General features: G+C 36.3%; 1 protein-coding gene and 1 non-coding gene across 3 annotated transcripts in view; both read right to left on the reverse strand.

Moving 5' to 3' along the window:
- The window catches only part of LOC105054577 (uncharacterized), a 61,059-nt gene that overhangs the window by 28,369 nt on the left and 18,068 nt on the right, over positions 1 to 14,622 (reverse strand). The gene's annotated exons all lie outside the window — the stretch shown is intronic.
- On the reverse strand, positions 11,614 to 11,719 carry LOC140853032 (small nucleolar RNA R71). The gene has a single exon (XR_012136110.1). It is a non-coding gene; the product is annotated as a small nucleolar RNA R71 (small nucleolar RNA).

Below are 14,622 nucleotides of genomic sequence, written 5' to 3' on the forward strand. Positions count from 1 at the left end.
TGTCTGATTCTGATGATAGAAAGTGTATGTCAAGATAAGTGTTCGTTCGTAATAATGGTGCAGTCAGCTGAAAGAGTTTCAAGCAATCCATCATAGCAGATTCGATCATAGAGATTGAGTATGTCACTGCTTTGGATGCTGTAAAAGAAGGCTTTGGTTCAAGAAGTTCATCGTGAAACTTGGGGTTTGACATTGGATGCCATACCTCTCTACTGCGACACAATTGAGCCATAGCCTTGCTAAAGAGTCGAGGTTCATAAAAATCAAAGCACATCAGCGGCGATATATATCATATGCTACTACTTAAAAAAAAAATATGTCAAGGTACGAAGAGTAGACCTCTGTGGATAACATGGCAGACCCACTGACAAAGCAGTTAAGCCAACTGAAAATGAAAGTCCACCTTGGAAGATGGGATTTAGATTTGTGGCCAATTGGCTTTTAGTCCAAGTGGGAGATGTTAGATGTATATCCTAGAGTCAATATGGCTGACACATGGTAATAAATCTAGGATATGATTTTGTACTAACATATTGATATGATCAATAAAAGGACAAATTTATTTTTCATTCAAGTGTGATGTGTCCTTGAATCATCCACGGAATTAGCTTTCGATATATATTCTCAAGAGTTAAGAATTAGAGACATGTATTTAATTTTTAAATACATTCGATCATAGAATCATCATGAGGATAGAGATTGATTTGGACAGACCGACACACAGATTACTTCTTTTGGGTTAGATGAGTCTCTAGTCTACAGTGTAGAGACACTGGACAATGAGTGCGAGTAGTTGTTAAAGAACAACTAGTACTGGAGCGTGACTATACGAGAGATCACTTGAATTTTTATTCATTCACTAGTGATTATCTCGATCATATAGTTGTATAACTGATCCTTTGACCTAAGATTGTACTACTACTTGAGGCTGCTGGAGTTTGACTGACACATAAAAATGATTCTCAATGAGCCCATGTAGTGGATGTTGGCAACAGTTAGTCCACTATAGGAGTAGGGTGCACATCAAGATGGAATCTATCAACCTTAATAGAGAGAAGTAATCCTATAAAATTTGAAAGGCTAAGTCTGAGAATCTATGACTATAGTAGTGTGATTGATGGAAAAGAGTTTTCATAAAAATCATAATTAGACTTGAGCTGATCGAATCTATCATATGACTAATGTTGAGGTTTGACGATTTATCCATGACCTGTCATCTAGTCAGGACTCATGATAGAGGGACTGAATCATATGTTAACTAGACCTTAAGGTTTATTTTGATTCTATTGGGTTGCCACTACATACTGCTAGGTGTCACTGTGGATTGTGAGAGCTTACTAGGATTGTTCTAGATCAACAATCCTTGATGAGTTAGAGTGAAATTATTTCGACCCATTAAAAGAGTTTCAATGATACTTTGATAGAGATCATTGTATATCTCACTACTAGATAGAATTAAACTTATGGGATCACACAACAAAGAGATTAAGCCTGAAATTAACAATTGAGCTTATGAAGTGTCAATTGGATTTAGAAAAATCCGATTGGATTCAAGATAACCTTGCTAGCACATGGTTGGATCCAATTTTTTCTTTCTGTTTGGATTTCTTATTTGATAAGATAATTCAAACTTAATTACCTACTAATAACTTAAATAAATTAGATTCATTGGACTCCAATTGTTGGGTGTCTAAGATTTTGGATCAATTGAATTAGCGTACAGGTCCCTAATTAATATTCCTTGATAGTTATTATGGGGTGCCACCTTGATTGGATCAAGTTGGGCATGTCCATGACTAGAGGGCCTTTTAATTTCATATGGGGTGTCTCTTGGGGTGCAAAAGATGGTGTGAAATAATAGGTGCAAGGGCTTCAAGAGTTGGCACCTAATAGGATTCCTAATGTAAGTTGAATAACTTAAGTTATTAGAAAATCTAATGCAAGTAGGACTTGAATTATAAGATTGAATAAAATTCAAACCTCATGCCTATTTAAAGGGATCTTCCCTAAGGTCCCTAGAGCATCCAACCAACAGCCCACATGCCCCATAGGAAGTGCCCACACCCTCTCTTCCTCTCTCCCTCTCTTCTCCCTCGACGTCCCACATGCCCCATACCATGGGTGTGATACTTCTCCTCCATGCCAAGGGCACTTGGGCATCTACCTTGTGCTGGTTTTCACCTGCTAGTAGCAGCATAATTCAAGGGAGAAAAGTAAGAGAAGAAGAAAAGAAGAGGATCAAAGAAAGAGATCAAGTGTTGATTGCAATCTAGACTTTGTTCAGATTCAGTAGGCTAAATTTTTCTTAAAAAAAAAAATTCAACTTGAAGAGGGCTGTGAAAGAATAATTTTTGCAAGCCAATCACATATGGGATGTGATAGGGCATTTATTATAATTTATCTTCCAAACTCATATAAATTAATATTTATATTAATAAATAAGTATTTTTGATTTATTATATGCTACATCTTATTATTTTTAAGATTATAATGAACCCCATAGGTCTGGGCAATAATTTTAGGTTCATGATGAGATCACGCCAGCGAGACCTAATTCTTCGATAGTCCTAATCTAAAATATTCTTAGTCATTAGTATATTAAGTCAGAGATCAATGATACTGGTAAGACTGGCATGTCCTATATATTTTCAGAAATAAGGGTGGTTGATCTCACAACCACTTGTGTGGTGATACTAATACAAGATATGGGTGCTCATTAGAGAATGAGTTCATTGAATTGACCTATGAGAGAATATCAGATAGAGTCTTATTTATATGTCAACTGATGTTTCTCTAGTGGGAGTTGTGTATGTGATCCTTAGACCTGAGGTCACTATGATATCTTATGTACTTGGATCCATATTTTGGTTCACTATCTAACTTGATTCTCTGATCTTTATGTGGGGTGTTTTGGATATGGTGAAGAATAAATGAAGGTTGTGTGTGATCAATAAGGGATCAATTACTCTTATAAGGAGAGTGAACATCCTATGTGATCTCATAGGTCATTGATTCGGAAGACTTTGGCCAAAGCAGGATGATAATTAGAAATTTTTTTTTAATATATTATCAACTGAATCATCACCTTCTAATTGAGATACATAAAGATAAGTGATTAGATTTGACATATTTTCATGCCCATAGCTCATCTGAAATATTGTTTGACTGAAAGATTGAATTATATGAAAACTTATCATTGAAGGATATTTTGATAATTTTTATCAAAATTTTAAATTTTTTGGATAGTCATGACATGTTGCTAGATATTAATCTTGACTTGTGGATTCATCAAAATTGAAAGAGTTTAATTTTGGAGTCAATTTGGAAGAGTCCAAGTTGATTAGGACTCTCCGAGTGACCTAATCTCATCAGATTAGAGTTACGTCAAAAGTCTTAGTCCACTGCTGGCTAGATTTAGAATCCAATGGGTCATACACTTTGAGATTTAGTCTTAGTATAATTTAATTTAAGTTTAATATAAATTTTATGGATTAATTTGATGTGCTAGCATATTGTATTAACCCAAGTTCCTAAATTGGTTTAGATCAAATTGTTTGACCTAACCTAGACCAATTGCCTTCTGACCTAATGGGATTGGGTCAATTTGGATTGGATCCTTATCCAACTTGAATCAATTTCAAGTGAAAGAAGGACTCCTCTGTGTCCACTAGAATCCACACATAAAATAAATGCTGCCCCCTTTATTTTTGGCGTGTGAAAGGAAGACTCCTTAAAGAAGGCTCTTAATTTTTATGCGTTGTCATAATTTTCCAACCAGATATCCTATGTTTTGATGCCAAAATTAATTGAATTTTTTATTACACATAGAGAAGGAAGAGTCCTTTTACTATAAATATGTAGAATGCTAAAAATTTACTTGGTGAATTTATTTGGTGGGAAGTTGGAGCGCCAAAGGTTGGTGCCCCTTCATCCCATGTGACATCCCTTGGTCCCCTATTTATAGGGGATGCTCCAAATAGTTTCCTATTAAGATTTTTGGCTAAAATCAAAGAGAAGGGATGTGTTAAATATAAAAAAAAAATTAGAAAAATTTTGAAAAAAAAAAAAGAATTTGAGTGGCAAAAGTTGAAAGAAGGATGGTGAGATTTTCAGCAAGTATTGCTTGAGTGCCCTAGGGTTTGATTTTTCTATATGTTGGAGCTAAAAATCAAATCTTAGGATATATGACATCTGAACAGTATCTTCTTTGTGTCATTTCTAGTAGCAAAATTGAAAGCAACTGGGTTTTGGCATGATCATGACGTAAGTTCGAAGCTGATAGTGTTCCTAAGAAGACAAGGTTGTGGCAACACACCGATTGGAAAAGACCTTGGCCAACTTTCATATGGATTACCATTGGAGGACTTCTACCTTGAAGTCTCATGAAGAACATCAATGTGCCATTTTTTTATTTTTGTAAAAGTATAAATTTCTATCCCTATGCATACTTGGTTTTGCTTTGATCAATATCGGCAAGGTGATTCTAGGGTTTGAATTCTGGCTCTGTAGTTTTATGTGATAAAATATCTGATTTGTATAATTTTAAAATTTTTAAAAATTATTTTTTACTGCATGGTTAGAATTCAATAGTGGTATCAGAGCCACTCTTGTCTGATTCGATCAAACAAGTGCAATATAGTAGCATTGAATCGTTCTTGTTCATATCCTGCTAAAAATGTAGTATTATTTTTAGCTTCGATTCTTGAAATTTAAAAATTATTTTTGACTTTTAGTGAACCATGATTCTAAATTTTAATTATTAAAATTATAAATTTATGTAATTTAAAATTTTATTATCATGATAGCATGTTGCTTAAATCGATGTATAGAAAATAAGGGTGTTATGCATGCCTAATTAGATTAGGGTTGTTATACTATATGAATTTGTTAGTCATATGTTATGACTTCAATTATACCCTTATATGATTTTTGGCATGATAATGTAATTGCTAGTATGAATAGTTGAAGCATGCAAATTTGCATAATTTGTAGTATACATTTTATGCGCTTATAATTTGGATGTGTCGAGATCATTTTAAAGTCTCTCATTTAATTATATTAAGTTATAATGTCAAAATTCACTTTTTAATCAAAAGTCAAATTCTTAAGATCGATTGATGTTGAAGAAAGTATAAATAGTGATTTTTTAATTAGGTTCATATACTGGTCTGACCAACTTTGTTGGTGTCTAGAAAAGCTATGGGGAGCCTCCCATCTACTTATCTGGCCAGTTTGATCTTATTGAATTTCGAACTTGGATTGATTAAGTGATATAGACATTACAAGGACCTTCCTTCAAACTTGATCAATAGAGTATGTCAAGATCTTAGTGAGCTTATTGTGCCATCCACAAGGCTTACTATAAAAATTGATTGATGTTGATCAAGTGCATATTGATGCTTATGGTATATTTGAATAGTGTTGCTTTGTTGTGCTATCCATAAGGGCAGCATTGTTTAAGTATGACCATATGGATTGAAGGGTCAACTTAACTAGAACACTATAGTTTGTTGTGCTATCCACAAGGCTATATGTGATCTAGAGGTCAGAAAGAAAGATGTTGAGAATTGTAGAGGTACAATTGGTAAAGAGTTACCTACTCTTGAACTCATGAATACTTGTTGTGCTGTGTTTGTGAGGAATAGGGATCTCAACCCCACTAAAAAATATTAGAATGTTTCTCGATTTTCATATTTGAGGGGTATGAAGTTCGATAAAATAATGGGAGATACAATTAGATAAAAGTCTTAGTCTAGTTGTGAATGTCATCATGAGTCGTCTGCTTATATTATGTTATTGATGTTGTAGATTAACTACAGACATAGCATCCTCACTTTCACTTAGAGGTATCTTAGATGCAAACAAGTTGACTGGACCCAACTATGTCGACTGATTAAGAAACTTGAGAATTATTCTTACTCAGGAGAAAGTCTCTTACATTCTGGATACACCTGTTTCAGATTCTCTTGAGAAAGATGCTTTCAAGGAAGAAAGGATCATATATAAGATATGGAGAGATGACAGTGTGACTGTCAAATACATCATGCTTGCCTCATGAGCAATGAACTTTAGAGGCAATATGAGCACATGGACGTTCCCTCTATTCTCCTTAATCTTAAGGAGTTATATGGGGAACAAAGTTAGACTGCTCGATATGAGATATTGAAGTAGTTGTTTCATACCCATATGACTGAAGCACTTCCGTGCAAACACATGTCCTAAAGATGATTGATTTGATCACTCGTCTAGGACAGTTGAATTTTGACATGGATGGTGAACTGAGCCAAAATTTGATCCTGCAGTCTCTCTCTGACTTCTTTTCTCAGTTTGTTATTAATTATCATATGAACAAACTAAACATAGCTTGCCTGAACTGTTGAACATGTTGAAAACAGCAGAGAGCCATTTCAAAGATGAAAAGGCTTAGGTCCTTCATATTGATAAGATCAGCAAGAAGAAGGCAAAGAGAGATTCTGAGAAAAAGATGAACCCTAAGGCTAGCATCTCCAAAAAAAAATGAAGAAGGTCTCCACCAAAGGTACTTGCTATCACTATGGCAAGGAGGGCCACTGAAAGAGAAATTGCAAGAAGTACGTTGCAATCGTGAAACTGACAAACATTGCTAAAAGTTTGTATATGATACAAACTAATTTATCATTAAGCACTTCATTTTCATATTCTTGGGTTTTGGATACCACCTGTAGTTCACATCTTTGCAAATCATTGCAGAGTCTGCAGAAAGTAAGGAATCTGAATAAAGGTGACTTCAAGCTGTTCGATACTAGTAGAGAGTCCATTCAGGCTGAAGCCGTTGGAACTAGAGTTTTAAAGTTGCTTTCGAACAAAATTTTAGAACTGAAGATCTATTATTATATTCTTGATATTGTTATAAATATTATTTCTGTACCATTATTATTGGAATAAGATTTTGAAATAATTACAAAGAACAATAGTTGTTCTATTTACTTTTCTAATGAATATTATGGAAGTACTTTTATTGATAATGATCTTATATTTCTTTCACTTAATTATAATGTACTTCATGTTGACAATATGAAGAAAAGAAAGAGAGAGGATGTGAATGCTACATACCTCTGGCACTACCAATTTGGTCATATAAATGAGTCAAGGATTAACAAGTTATACAAAGATAATTTTTTTGATCCTTATGATTATGAATCATATGGAACTTATGAATCTTACTTTATGAAAAAAATGACTAAGACTCCATTTACTGGACATGGAGAAAGGGTGAGTGATATATTGGATCTTGTACACATTAATGTATGTGGTCCAATGTCGACTCAAGCTAGAGGTGGATACTCTTACTTCATCATGTTTACTGATGATAGGTCTAGATTTGGATATGTGTATTTAATGAAATACAAATCTGAATCTTTTGACAAATTTAAAGAGTATCAAAGAATGGTTGAAAAACAAACTGGTAAAAATACTAAAGCTCTATGATCTGATCGAGGAGAAGAATACTTGTCTAATGAGTTTCTCGATCATTTAAAATAAAATAGAATATTCTCTTAATGGACCCTCCTTATACTCCATAATTAAATAAAATTATGAAAAGGAGGAATCATACCTTATTAGATATGGTGTGATCCATGATGTGTTTCATGGATCTTTCGATATCCTTTTTGAGATATGCCCTCTAAGTTGTAGTATATATCTTAAATAAAGTACTTTCCAAATCTATTTCTAGCACTCCATCTAAAATATGGAAAGAGAAAAGATCCAATCTTAAGCATCTTAAGATTTGGGGTTACCCTGCTTATATGAAAAATATTGATGGATATAAGTTAGATGCTAGATCAGAAAAATACAGGTTTGTAGGTTATCCCAAGGAGAGTATAGGATACTACTTCTATAACCCTGCTCAATAAAAGGTGTTTGTTGGTAAGCATATCATTTTTTTGAAGAAAGAGTTTATCCATGAAGGAGGCAGTGGGAGGTCTGTTGAACTTAAGGAAGTTCAAACCTACAATCCATCCAGGATTCACCAAATAGTTCTCAACCAGATGTGCCCATTGTTGAGACATAGTCACTTCACACACCTCCTCTTCGAAGATTGAGTAAAGTGCATAATGTACCACTCAGGTATGGATTTATCATTGAGAATGATAATACAACCTACATCATTGAGAATGATGATCCCACGACCTATTCGGAAGCTGTCATGAGTAGTGACTCTGACAAGTGGCTCAATGCCATGAAATCCGAAATGGACTCCATATATGTCAACCAAGTATGGACTTTGATTGACGCACCTGAAGGTGTGATCCCAATAAACTACAAATGGGTCTTCAAAAAGAAGATTGGAGCAAATGGCCAGATAGAGACCTATAAGGTCAGGCTGGTGGCAAAAGGTTTCAGACAAAAGCAAAGTGTTGATTATGAAGAAACTTTTTTATCGGTAGCCATGCTCAAGTTTATTCAGATAATGCTTGCTATAGCAGCATACCATGACTATGAGATCTGGTAGATGGATGTCAAGACTGTCTTTCTCAATGAAAACCTTGAGGAAGAAGTCTATATGACTCAGCCAGAGAAATTTATCTCAAGTGGGAGAGCAAATCAGGTATGCAAGCTCAATAGATCCATTTATGGATTAAAAAAAGCATCGAGGAGCTGGAACATCTGTTTTGATAAGACAGTAAAATTGTTTGGCTTCATCAAAAATATGGATAAACCTTGCATATACAAGAAGAATAGTGGGAGTATTATTGTCTTCTTGATCTTGTGTGTGGATGACATACTGCTCATTGGAAATGATATCCCGATATGCAATTGATCAAGACTTGGCTATCACAAAAGTTTTTTATGAAAGATTTGGATGAGTCATCCTTTATACTTGGTATAAAGATCTATAGGGATCAATCAAAAAAGATGCTTGGCTTGTCCCAATCTAGGTATATTGATCTGGTGTTGAAGAGGTTTGATAAACACTTACTTTAAGTCATTTAAAGCAAAAATTATATTTAATTTATTTTATTTATTAAAAATTTGATGCTTCTTTTTATGTTTTACAGAAAAGGTGATCATCGATACAAAGAGTCTGATTCGCAGATCAAAAAGACTCAAGTTTGAAGAAAATTAGACTTAAAACAAAATTTAAATAAAAGAAGGATGCATACGGTATTATAGAAAATGAAGATACTATGCAAGAAACCTAAAAAGGATATAAGCATCATTTTAAAGAAATAAAAGTTTTCTTTTATAATTTTCTAATCAAAAAGGAGCGTAAAGGAGTGTGGCTGGCACATTTTTGGTGGGCTTCATGCGATTTGAATTTTGGTGTGGGCCCGAGGCTTGAGCGTGGGAGCTGACGAGTGGCTTGGTTCAAACGTGGTGGGTCCGATCCAAGATGCAGGTGCGTAGGGTTTCAAGTGAAATAGAGATGCCGGCTTTTGTTGGCACGATCGCGCAGCATCGGGCATCGGGCATGTGGCATAGTGGGTTCGCGCAGCATGGCAGGTTCGCACGGCATTGCGGACACGCGGACATAGTGGCGAACAGATAGCAGATGGATCTGAAAATTAAAAGAAAAAAATAATACTTGGAAATACTTCAAAAGGAAGAATTTGTATTTTCTTTATCTGCTTGTGATCTTTCCATCTCATCTATCCATCTTTTAATCCTTAGTATTCTCTTTAGTCCCACATCTGAAAATCATGTAAAACTCCTCTCTCCTAACACCTATAAAAAGGCTTTTGTACTCTCATTTGAAGGGGGAGCCCAGAAATTCTTCTAGAGCCTTGCATAGAGGAAGGGAAAGGGACTATTCCATGAGCAGCTAGGCTAGCAGTCTTAAGAGTGGAGAAGAAATTTTGTAACAACACAGAGTGGGTTTATTGTTCTGAACTTTCTTGTATTTCTTTATATGCAATAAAGATTATGCTTTTATTTAAATCATCATGAGTTCTTTATTTGCTCTCTTTCATATGCTTTTATTTATGCTTTCCTATTAGATTAATATTAGGAATAACTTTTACTTTTGGAGACGCACCGTGATCTACGGGTACGGGGCATGCCGAGGAAAGAAGAGTTGTTTACCTAATACTTTTAGAGATGCGTCAGATCTACAGGTATGGAATGTGTCGAGGAAAGATAATATTTTTTCTAAGATTAATCACATCTATTTAATTAAAAAAAAAGAGATACAACTCTACTAGTGCAAAATTAATTCAAAACTTTCGAGCTCTTTATTTTCTAATTACATAAATTTTAAGATAATTTATTTTCTAAATCAAAACAATGCTTCTTTCTTTTATTTTTAATCTCAACTTAGCCCAAGGTCCTAAGGTACGATCTCGACTCATCCTACCTACGTAGTGAGTAGAGTTATTTTTGTGCTATCAACGACTACGCATCAAATTTTGACGCCGTTGCGGAGACCTTGGCACAGTTGAATTAAAAAAAAAAAGCCACTGACATTTCATAACACTTAAATAAAATAGCGTAACCTCAAATATAAAAATTTCTAACTTGATTGGACACCTTGTTTCTTTGCATTGCATCTCCATAATTAACTTTAAGGACGCAACCCATTAACTAAGATAAGTGGGGATTTGATCACCCTTCTTGGCCCACAAATCACTCCCTTGCATTTGCATAACCTAGACTTAATCTAAAATTAATTAGACATTGACCCCTAAGGATTTCGAGCTCATTAGGACAAGTGACCCTGAGAGTTGAACCAGGTTAGACTTGGTCAGCTAGCTGGTGTCTAGGCAAGTGGTTTGCGGGACGACTGGGCCCGAAGGAAAGTGGTTTTTAATTGGTTCCGTTCGCTGATCTAGCCAATTTAATTGGTGTCTAAGGAAAGTAACAGGAGGACTCCCACCAACCTTACACTTACCTGGCCAGTTGGTTGGTCAAGCTCCGACTTGGAGGGCTTGAAGGCTAACTACAGTTAAGAGCTGTCTAGAACTAGAGTAACTTTAGGATAAAGAGTCTACTGCGTGCTAACTTGATTGTAATTAAAATCTAACCACAACTAATTCTTCTATTAGTTTTATGACTTCTTAGGATCTCTTCTTTAGAACTCTTTTCTCTCTTCTCTTCTCCTCTTAATAAAAAAAAAATAATCCTTAACAGACTAGGATAGTCCTACATAGACCTTTTAGTTGCATGTTAGGTCGACGATCACTAAAACCCGACTTGCAACCATTAGACGAAGAATTAGAAAAGACTCTTAGGACTATCCGAGTTAGAAACATGGCTCACCTAGTGAGGCTAATCCTTCACGCTCATTGAGAGAATATTTCACTCCATCCTCGTATACCTACTCTCCATGCATTCAAGCACCTCCAATAGAAGCTACCCAATATGAGATTAAGTCTAGCATTATTCAAATGTTGACATCATTTTATGGACTTAGTAACGAGGACCCATACAAACACTTGGATGAATTTCTTGAAATTTATTCCATAGTAAAATTCCAAAACTTCTCCGATGATGCCCTTAAATTGAAACTGTTCCCTTTCTCACTTAAGGACAAAGCCAAGCATTGGTTACACTCCTTAGACTCTATAACCATTTCAACTTGGGATCTTCAGAGAGAATTTCTCAAGAAATACTTTCCAATTGGAAAAACAAATCAAATTAGAAAAGCTATCACCAGTTTTTCCCAATTGGAGGGTGAACTTTTTCATGAGACATGAGAAAGGTTAAGGGACCTCATTCGTAAATGTCGACACCATACTGTCCCTAAATGGCAACTTTGTCAGTATTTTTATGATGATTTATCGGAGAAACACCGACAAATGGTTGATGCATCATGTGGTGGGACATTCATGCTAAAGAGTGAGGATGAAGCCTGGCAGCTCTTTGAAACACTTAGTGAAAATTTCCTACATCATATGTCTGTCACTTCTAAAGAACAACCCATGCTTCAACAAAAAAGAAGTGGAATTTATCAGATTGGAAACGTCATGGATATCCACAGTAAGATAGATGAACTGTCCCAAAAATTAGATCGTCTTCTAAATACTGGACAATCCCCGATTCCACCTAACCCAATCCAAGAAGTTTGTGCATTGTGTGCAAGTCCGAACCATTTTGTTAGTGAATGCCCAGCCGCATCTCAATTTCCTGAGTTTGTACACGAGCAGGTTCAGCAAGCTCAAGTCCAACAAGCTCGCAAACCAGGAAACGATCCATATTCGAACACTTATAACCCCGACTGGAGAAACCATCCAAATTTTTCCTGAAGACCACAACCAGTGGTTGGCCCTGCCGTACCTCGACCTCAATATCAGGACCTAACATATAGGCATGGACCATACCATCAATTTCAAAATGCTCCTCAACCGTCTACTACTGGTCACAGCTCAGCTTTTGAGAAAAAAGTTCTGAAAGCACTAGAACAATTAGAAGTCAACACTCAGACCCTTAACTCCCACACACAATCCATTGCTAAGCTAGAGACCCAAATAGGTCAACTAGCGACTGCATTCAGTAGAAGAGAAGGAGAAAAATTACCTAGCCAATCCGAGAGCAACCCAAGAGAGTAATTTGTGATTGAGAGCTCTAATACCCCAGAAGTTTTTTCTGAACATGCCAAATCAATCATGACTCTGAGAAGTGGGAAGATCATTGAACACACTAGTAAAACCAATGAGACCGACCCTAAACCTCTAACCGAAGCCAAATCACCCAAGAACAAGGAGGACCTGAAAATAGAGAAGGAACCAACTGCACCGGAATCATCTTACTTGCCTAAAGCCCCATTTCTGGATGCCCTGAAAGCCCCTATTCCTGCAGATAAGAAGGGAGAAAAACTCGATGAGATGTTGGAATTGTTTAACAAGTCCAAATTAATCTTCCCCTTCTAGATGCAATCAAACAGGTCCCTACTTATGCCAAATTTTGAAAGATTTGTGCATCCAAAAACGTAAATCTAGATCACAAATCCCAAAAAAAGTACGCCTCAATGAACAGGCTAGTTCTGTCTTCCAGCATGCCACTCCTCCAAAGCTCAAGGACCCAGGAGCCCCCATCATTTCCTGTGTTATAGGAGATTATCACATTGAAAAAGCTCTTCTGGATTTAGGGGCAAGTGTGAATCTTTTATCTAGTTCGGTGTATGAACTTTTTGGATCGGAGAACTGAAACCCACATCAGTCACACTGCAATTAGCCGATAGATCAATTAAGAAACCACGTGGAATGCTTGAGGATGTCTTGGTCAAGATAGATGAGTTTTACTTTCCAGTTGATTTTTTGGTTCTCGACATGGAACTAAGTGGCAACCCAAGATAAATTTTCATTATCTTAGGACGACCCTTCCTAGCTACGGCAAATGCATGCATTAATTGTAGGACAGGAGTCATGGACGTATCGTTTGGGAATAAGAAACTGAGACTGAATGTGTTTGGTGCTTCCCAAGGACCATCAATGGATAGTTGCTTCGAAGTAGATACACTAGAAGACATTATAGAAGATGCAACACCCACAATTCTAGCACCAGACCCCTTAGATACTTGCTTGGCTCACTTTGAAGTGTATGACTTTGAGGGATATATGAAAGAAGTTAACCTTATTGGATACACCACACGATAAAACCACTCCTCCATGGACAATCAAGTATGAGCCATTGCCCATATTAGCCAGTATACCAATAGTCCCATCTTTAGAATCACCACCTACGTTAGAATTGAAACCCCTTCCTGCTACGCTCAAGTATGTATTTCTAAGACCCAATGACACCCTCCCGGCAATCATTGCATCAGACTTGACCTCTAATCAGGAAGCACAATTGGTTGGTATTCTGAAGGAACACAAAGAGGCTATCGGTTGGTCCATTGTCGATTTAAAAGGAATTGACCCCTCCATTTGCATGCACCATATTCATTTTAAGGCAAATGCCAAACCCCATCGAGATATGCAGAGAAGATCGAACCCAAACATGCGTGTAGTAAAGAAAGAGGTGGTAAAGTGGTTAGATGCTGGAATCATCTACCCCATATCCGATAGTAAATAGGTCAGTCCCACTCAAGTAGTACCTAAGAAATCAGGTATTACTGTGGTTGAGAATGAAGAAGGTGAACTGCTTCCCACTCGCATATCATCTGGATGGCGAGTATGCATAGATTATAAAAAACTAAATGTCGTTACTAGGAATGACCATTTTCCATTGCCCTTCATCGACCAAATCTTAGAACGGTTAGCAGGACAAAGTTTCTTCTGTTTTCTTGATGGTTATTCAAGGTACAATCAAGTACCTGTATTTCCGGATGACCAAGAAAAGACTACCTTCACCTGCCCCTATGGCACCTTTGCTTTTCGGCGTATGCCATTCGGGCTCTGCAATGCACCCGCTACATTTCAACGGTGCATACTGGCCATTTTTTCGGATATGGTGGACAAATGTCTTGAAATTTTTATGGATAATTTTTCTGTGTTTGGAACCACCTTTGAGGATTGTCTCCATAATCTTTCCAAAGTTCTTAAACGGTGTATGGAAACAAATCTTGTCCTAAGTTGGGAAAAGAGCCATTTCATGGTGCGGAAAGGAATTGTATTAGGACATATTATTTCTGAAAGAGGGATCGAGGTAGATAAAGCCAAAGTTGAGGTCATTTCAAAACTACCACCCCCTACTTCGGTC

This window comes from Elaeis guineensis, chromosome 12 (genome assembly GCF_000442705.2).
Source record: "Elaeis guineensis isolate ETL-2024a chromosome 12, EG11, whole genome shotgun sequence".
Taxonomy (NCBI): domain Eukaryota; kingdom Viridiplantae; phylum Streptophyta; class Magnoliopsida; order Arecales; family Arecaceae; genus Elaeis; species Elaeis guineensis.